Here is an 8,790-nt window from a genome sequence, read left to right on the forward strand (position 1 = left end):
CTCTATCTATCTATCTATCTATCTATCTATCTATCTATCTATCTATCTATCTATCTATCTATCTATCTTTCTATCTATCTGTCTATCTATCTAAATTCCCTCCTACTACCCCAGTAATGGGAAAGGCCCCATGAGTTACAAATAACATCTTTCCATGTAGGACTATAAAGAGTTCAGCTTTAATAAGTCCCTTATGGTTTTTCTTTCCTGTTTACTTTTTTTATGCCTCTCTTGAGTCTTGTATTTGAAAGCAAATTTTTCTAATTAGTTCTAGTCTTTTCTCACGAGTGCATTAAATTCCTCTACCTCATTGAAAGCCATTTTCATGGATAATTACACTCAGTTTTTCTGGGTAGTTGATTCCTGGTTGTAACCCATGCTCCTTTTTTGGCTTATGGAACATCATATTCCAAGCCCTCCAGTCCCTTAATGCAGAAGCTGCTAAATCTTGGGTTATCCTGATTTTGGTTCCGTGATACTTGAATAGTTTCTTTTTGCCTGCTTGCAATATTCTTTTCCTTGACCTGGGAATTCTGGAATTTGTCTACAATATTCCTATCAGTTTTCCTTTTGAGATGTCCTTCAGTAGATGATTGGTAGATTTTTTCTCTCTCCCCCTTAGACTCAAGAACATCGGGACAAGTTTTCCTTGATAATTTCTTGAAAGATTATATCTAGGCTCTCTTTTTGATCAAGGCATTCAGGTAGTGCAATAATTTTTAAATTGTGTCTCCTGGACCTATTTTCTAGGTCAGTTGTTTTTCCACTGAAATATTTCACACTGTCTTCCATTTTTCATTATTAAAAAAAATAATTTCTTGATTTCTCATAGAGTCATTGACTTCCATTTGTTCCATTCTAATTTTTAAGGAATTATCTTATTCAGTGAGTTTTTGAACATCCTTTTCCATTTGGCCAAATCTGTTTTTAAGACATTCTTAACCTTATTGGTTTTTGCTTTTGTCATTTGTCTAGTCTGCTTTTTAAGGTGTTAATTTATCAGTATATTTTTGGGTCTCAATTACTCAGCTATTGACTTGTTTTTCATGATTTTCTTACATCACTTTCATTTGTCTTTCCAAATTTTCCTCTTCTTCTCTTTCTTGATTGTCAGAATCTTTTTTGAGCTTCCATGGTCTGAGACCAATTTTTATTTTTCTTGGAGGCTTTGGATGTAGGAGCTTTGACTTTGTTGTCTTATTCTGAGTGTTTTGATCTTCCTTGTGTAGCAGCAAGCACCCCAGCATCCACAGGGTGGCAGCAAACAAAGGTTCTTATATCTGCTTTTCCAAAGGAAAGTAACTCAAAATGGGTTAACAAGCTTACTTTAATCAATCAAACGTATATCGTTTACCTAGTTCAGGGGAAAAAAGGTCAGCACCCCAAACTTCAGAGTATACAGACAGAAGTTACAAGACAGAAAAACATATCAAGCAGACAGGCTTCCAAACTATCCAACCATTACATCCATACCAAATCATAGTTACCAGAGAGGGAAGCATTAACATCTGGGTTTTCAAAGCCAGGGGGCTCTCAATGGCTGCCCAGAGTCTCATCTGGTCAAATCATACAACACTTCTCAAAGTAAGACCCAAAGCAAAGCCTCACATCAGGGATTATATAGCCTTCTCCTGGGTCAGAGAATGTAACTGCCCTGTTGACCCACTGCCCAATTACACAGCATCAAGGTGTGGGCATTCCTGAAAACCAAGCTTCCTGCCATAGGCTCCATGTGACCACATTCAGCCTATTAGGGGGCAGAATATATTTTCAAATAAAGAAAGTTCTCAGAGTCTCTTAAGCCTATAAAAGGGCCTAGGGGCAGGGAAGATCTTTAAATTTGCATTTCCATTACACCTTGTCACTAAAATAAACTTTTATCGTCTGAGTTTTTTCCCTGTTGTTTGCTCATTTTCCCAACCTATTACTTGCCTTTTTAAGGTAGGGTTAAGCTTCTTCATTAAGGTAGGGTTATGCTTCGAGTGTTCAGAGCATACTGTCCTAAGCTTCAGGGGTTTTGTGCAGCTGTGTTCAGAGATACTTCTAAGGATCTGTAAGTTTTCCATTCTTCCAAGGTATTATGATCTAAGGAGAGTGGTTTACTCCTCTCCTGGCCTGTCCTCTGGTCTGTGAGTGCCCCAAAACATTCTTTTCTTCCCTGGAACTCTGAGGAGGCTTCCTTCTCCATTGCTGCCAAAAGCTCTGCTGTCTCAGTGTTCCTTCTTGTCCCAGGACTGCCACATGGGAATAGGATTCAGATCTATGTATGGGCAAAACAAAGGAGTCCTGCCTCAGTGTCAGCAAAGAGATCCCTATAATTTCCTTCTGACTAATTTATCTATCCTCGTATTGTCTGTGGACTGAGACCTCCAGAAATAGCCACTGTAGCCACCCTACTGATTCAGTCACTCTCAAGGTCTGCTCCTGGTTTGCTGGGGCAGGGCTATGCTGAGGCCAGGGCTGAACTGCATGCCTCTCTCACCCAGGTCTGAGAATTCTTTCTTAAACACCTTCTAAGTTGTCTTTGGCATTAGTGGTTTGAGAATTCTGGAAACTTCCACAGCTGTGAGTAATTCAGTCCCCTGAGGTCTGCTCTGGGTTTGCTGGGGCCTGGTCTGTGCTAGACTATGCTCCTCTCTCAGCCTGGTGGAAGAGTATGGGGGAGAGCTCAGGTGAGTCTCTGTCTTTATGCCATCTTCTTGGCTCTGCACTTCTCTCCCTCCCCCTCCCCCCCCACACACACTCATTCTTACCAATTTGAAAGATGTAGGAGACAATTAAAGGTGGACACTCTCACCCAGAGTTAGGCAATCTAGACATGTTCCAAAGATCCATCAAAAGAGCCTCCAAGTTGTATGAATGGGACATGCCCAGACAAGTCTGTATTATATTACCAAAAGGGAATATGGCCTCCAGATCAGATAGATATGTCCAGCCTTCTATGAATAAGTATTTCAGGACAAATCAAAATGAATAAATAATAATCAAGGCCGAGAATCCTGTACATTATCAAGAGAGCAAGGAACCATAGCAGGCTAATCACATGTTTCAAAAGAAAAATAGAAGTTAAATCATCAGCAGAATAGAAAAGCACAATTAAAGAAACAAAAGAGAAAATAATGGTTGTGAATAAAAATATACAGAAGTATAAGACAATCCAAAGACAAAAGACTATAGAAAACATGATCTCAATACAAGCACAACATGTTGAACTTAAATACAAGATGCAAAGATAGAACATAAGCATTCTAGGTCGAACAGAAAAAAAAAAAACATTATGTCAATAAAACAGAAATACAAGAAACAATACAAGAAAACTTCCCTGAACTTCTCAACACAGAAAGTAGTACTAATCAAGAAATTCTTAGAATGACTCTGGAAAAAAAGAATCATACACTGCAAACTCCAAAACTGACTCAATTTAATAACTCCATGGACAAAGAACAAATTCTTCAAGCAAACAACAACAAAAAAAGCCCTTTCAGATATAACAGGAAGGAAATTCAAATTATACACAACTATTATGCATCTAGCAAGAACAGTAGGAAGGAATATAATAATGTGCTCCATAAAGCAAAGCAATTCAAGATGCAATCCAAGATAACATATTCTATAAACCTGAAAAAAAACAACATTAATAAAAAGATGAATTTTCAATAAATATGAAGGATCTGGAATATTGTTACAAAGAAGACCATAACTTAAGAAACTGTTTGCTTTACAAATACCCCAGCGGGACAGAAATACAAGAAAGATGAACAAATATAGTCATTAAGTAAGACACAAGTAAGGAAATAAAGAACTCCAGGGCAGGGGTGGGGGTGGGGGTGGAGAAGAACAAAAAAGCTAAAAGGGGGATGATTTCATCATTCCAGAAGAGTAGAGCAGGGGCAGTGGTGTCTTTAAGGCTCTCACAGGAAGGCAGCTGATCCTGTCAGATCTGCATAGTGATGGTCCTTGCTGATGTTGCTGTAGAAGGGGTGGTCAGCTCCATGGGAAGTGTGGGATGTCACAGGATCTGGCCAGGTCTGCACCTGGCCCTCACCATGCTTAGCAGCTGTCTCTGCTTTGTTGAGGCCTGTCAGACCTCCATGGCACTGCTGCTCATTATGGCACCAAGTCCTCACTACAGGCAACCACATCTGGTCAGTGGGATCTAGTACTGTGCAAAGGGTACGAATTGCTCTCTTCTGGACAGAGGTGAGGCAGATATGAAATTCATAGCCAGCATCTTGCAGCGCTTGGCAGCCGCACTTGGCCTTCCTTGTGCTCGGCAGGGATCAGGTCCGAGTAGTACCAGCCTCTGAAGCGGTTCTCCAGGTTCCAGGTGCTCTCTCCATGCCCAGTCAGCACCAGCTTGTAGGCGGCCATGGCGGGGAAGAAGCTTGGGGCAGCGGGGATCGAGGAGACCCGCAGACAGGCGAGAACGTGCACTTCTGATCTTTCTGTCCAATACTCTTGAAAGATCCATTGAAATTCCATTAATGTTACATGTTCTCCCATATTATTATTCTCAAGTTATTCTTGCTTTAGGGGCGGCTAGGTGGCACAGTGAATAAAGCACTGGCCCTAGAGTTAGGAGGACCAGTCTCAGACACAAAGCCCACTAGCTATGTGACCTGGGGCAAGTCACTTAACCCTAGTTGCCCCTCCAAAAAATATTTAAAGTTATTCTTGCTTCTATATCTTCATATTTTGCCTTTTCAAATGTGTAAAGGGAAATCTGAAGATCTTTAGATTTCCTTTAAAACGCCTAAGGGAATTTGAAGATCTTCCCTGCCCCCTAATAGGCCAAATGTAATCACATGGAGCCTATGGTGGGGGAAGATTGCTGAATGGGTGGAGCAGAGCTGAGAGGAAGTTGAGAATCAGAGCAGTTAGAGCTGGAGGGAGGAAAGGATGCAGACAAGAAGACAGGTAGGTATGGTGTGACTCACTGCCATGGTATAGTGTAATAACTTCTTTGCTCCTATGATGGATTTGGTTTTCTGGTGTTATGATTTGACTTTCTGGTTTGGAGATTTGGCTTTCTGGTGTTTGAATAAATTGTTTGCTTCTGTCTTCTATATGGAGAGTCTATTATATTTTGTGATTCAGAACTATGCTGACATGTACATAGTCACCGCTGGTGCTGTGAATATTGCAATAATGCTACGAAATGTCATATTTCAGGCTTTTCTTGTAATAGTTGTTGCCAAATGTTTTGTGATCCCTCATTCCTCTCCCACTGTCCACTTAAGGAATCATACCCTTCCCTGTGGGTGCTCTGCCAAGGGAATATAATTTTTGATTGCTGAAACATTGCAAGATATATTGGGGTTAACAAGCTAGATTTTTTTCTTAAGGACCATACCTTTAACCCAAATCACTGTTCCTCTCATTGATTGGTCAACAACAGGTCCCAGTCCAAGCCTCACTAGGTCACTGGGCCTGATGGCTTAGAGTGAGGGTAAATGGCAACTGTTTCTGTATTGGCTAGAAATCCCAAGGGTCTTCACCTCCCAGATAAAATTTTTTTGACCATATAAAACAGAACGTTCTTTGTCTCATTTCTTACCTTGCCTTAATCACTGAATGGGCATTGCTTCCTTCAAATTGAGACCTGGGAAAGACCTTAGCTTTAAAAGGGCAAGGTCTCCAACTTTATCCAGGGCCACCTCCAGTTGTCCTGATTTATATCTTGCCACTGAACCTAGATCACTTTGGAAGAAAGAGTGAGGCTGGTGACTGCACTCTAATCCAATTCATTTGCAGGTCATAACATCACCTTCCTTATGTCACAGTCCCCCTTGAAAATGAAGGACAAATGACAACAATGTGATCCTAACTATGGTTCCTTAGTATTTGAATTGTTATAACTAATTGAAATATTTTTTTCTTTAGATGATAAGGTATGAATTTGACTGTGACATTACTGGGAATTTTAATTTGAGGGTTTATTTCAGGAGCTGACTGTTGGATTCTTTCTGTTTCTACTTTGCTTTCTGATTTTAATAGACCTGGATAATTTTCCTTTCTGATTTCTTGAATCATATTGTCCAGATTTCTTGTTTGGTCATGGTTTCAATGAGTCTAATTATTTTTGTTATATCTCTTTGCTCTCCCACCTCCTTCTCCCCCAACCGCTATCAATTTTTTTTAAAATGAATTAGGGTTAACTTGCTCAAGGTTACATGGCCAGTTTGTGTGTGTGTGTGTGTGTGTGTGTGTGTGTGTGTGTATGTGAGTGGTTAAGTATCTGAGGCCAGAACTGATCCCAGGGTCTTCCCAACTTTGGGGCCAGCACTCTTACTCACTGCGCCACCTAGCTGCCCCTCAATTTCTTTTTAATAGGTGAAATATAATATTTTTCTATATTAAAAAAATCTTTTTGTTTTGTTCTAATGTTCTTGTCTCCCCCCCACCCCCACCAAATCACTAAGTTCTAATTTCTCCATTCTAATTTCATGAAGTTTGATTATTGAATAAGGTTTTTGCTTTCTGGTTTAAGCTATCTATCTTACTTCCATTTTTCTTCCCTTCAGAGCTCTTAATACATTTTTTATCTGTTGATAAAGTGAAGTAAATATAAACCAGAAAAAAATATATAAACAATAAACACAACAATGGAAATGAAAAAAATTATAAATCAAGGAAAGCTGAATAAAATTATAAACTTGGCCCCAAAGAAGAGATATAATAGATATCCCCTTCCTTAATAGATTTAGACAATTATAATTATGAAACCCTATGTGTAATGATAGATTTTTTATGTTAGTTTTGCTGAATTGTTTTTCCCCTTCCTTTTTGTTATTAAGGGATGGCACTTTGAGAATGGAAGGGGGATAAGTTACATTGGGAAATATAGATGACATAACAAAGATGTCAATAAAATTAGCTTAACAAATCAGCATTTATTAAATTTCTGCTTTGTTTTCTTTTCTCCTTTGCAAAATGGAGATAGCACTACTTATGTCACCTCCTTTTTATGGTTGTTCCAATGAAGGTGCTATAGAAATAGTAGTTATTACTGACAGTACTGTGCTTTTTGTATTATGACAGATAAAAAAAGAAATTAAAGATAGGAGTCCCTGTCATTTCCTCCATCTTGAAATAAGAAGTCACTGTGTGCTTCATCCTCTACTGGAGAAATATACTATGTAAGTAGACACAATATCACTATTAATGGGCATTGAAAACCTATACAGGCATTTTAAAAATAAAAAAAGAAAAGCTTCTCAATTTAAAGTCCTTCTTCAAATCTGGTTGCATAAGGATATGTGTTTTCAAAAAATGTAAAGTAGGAAAATGTATTATGACAAAAGATAGTATGTTACATCTTTATGTAATGGGAATTTCACTCACACATAGTAAAGATAGGATAAACTCTTTGTTTACTATTGAAAACAACTATGCCCTTTTCCATCATTTCCCTTTCATCTTCAACCTTAACTGAAAAAGATTGTAGTGTCTCAACAGGTTTAGTATTTGACCTTTTAGCTGTCTTAATATACGTTTAAAACTGTCAAATGATTAGGAGAATCTTCATTCATTTTTTGTTCTATTCACTGTTACATGCTATACTGCTCAGATTTTCTTTGCTTAGTTTAATATTCAGTTCTTAGAGTCTGCTAGATGGCTCAGTGGATAGAGTGTTGCCAGCTTGAATCAGAAGGACCTAAGTTCAAATCCAGCCTCAGAAAACTTACTAGCCAAGTGATCCTGGGCAAGCCACTTGACCTCTGTGTGATTTAATCTACTGGAGAAGGAAATGGCAATCTTCTCCAGTATCTTTGTGAAGAAAACCCCCTACCGGTACAGGGTCATGAAGAGTTGGACACGTCTCAAAAACAAATCAATTATTATTTATCAAATCTTTCTGACAGGGAATGTATTTTGGTTGGAGGAAGGAAACATTGCCTGATTTCTACATAATCTACCATTTATATGGTGAAAAAAATCTCATCATTTATTTATTTATTTGTTTTTTAAATAAAACAACTACACCATGTCACCACCCACAAATAGGAGATCCCCAAATTCTGCTGGTAAATATGACTAAATCATGCATGACAATTTTGCTCAGCAACTGAAATTTATAATTGGAATGGGTTAAAGTAAAGCTGCAGAACAGAAACAGATGATAAAATGGAGACAGCCCATTTTGTAAAACATGACTTTAGTCTATAAATAATTCATTGGAAATTTATATCCAAAAGCATTAGAAGCTGACCCCAAACATCTTATTAAGAGAAACATAATACTACAACATAATGCCAAAGTGAAAATTGGGGGAAAATGTTACACACTGTGGAAAAAATTCTGATCTGGCAAAGCCAATGCATACTTTATAGATTTAAAATGGGAAAAAAAAGAACTTGAATTAAACAGCTACTAAATACTCAATTTCTAAGTTGTAGTTTTAAGATATTTCATTATGGGTAAAATATTGAAAGATCAGTTTCTCTCAAATAACTATCAGTACCTTTTGTCTTAAGATGATTCAGTTCAACCAATTAAACAAGATTTAGGTACTACTATGAGCAAGGTCTTATGCTACCTATTAAAGATACAGAGAGCAATAGAATATATCCTGTTATTAAGGAATTGATATTCTTTTTTTAAGAAAGGGGAATCATCAGAAGCAATATCAATTAATTAACAAGCAGTTATTAAGCACCTGCAATGTGCCAATTACTGTACTAGGTGTTAAGGATAAAAAGACAGAAAAATGAATGAAGGAGTTTATATTCCATTTATGGAGAGATTATCGACCTGCCTATGTTCTATGTTTTCTAAGATGCATGATTC

General features: G+C 37.9%; 1 pseudogene; it reads right to left on the minus strand.

Annotated features, from left to right (window-relative positions):
* Nucleotides 1-3,718: 3,718 nt before the first annotated feature.
* Nucleotides 3,719-4,371, minus strand: LOC138160914 (phosphoglycerate mutase 1-like; annotated as a pseudogene).
* Between the last annotated feature and the right edge of the window lie 4,419 nt (nt 4,372-8,790).

The sequence above is a fragment of the Petaurus breviceps genome, unplaced genomic scaffold, assembly GCF_028583685.1.
Source record: "Petaurus breviceps papuanus isolate PSGF00001 unplaced genomic scaffold, PetGlider_PUasm1.0 183, whole genome shotgun sequence".
Taxonomy (NCBI): domain Eukaryota; kingdom Metazoa; phylum Chordata; class Mammalia; order Diprotodontia; family Petauridae; genus Petaurus; species Petaurus breviceps.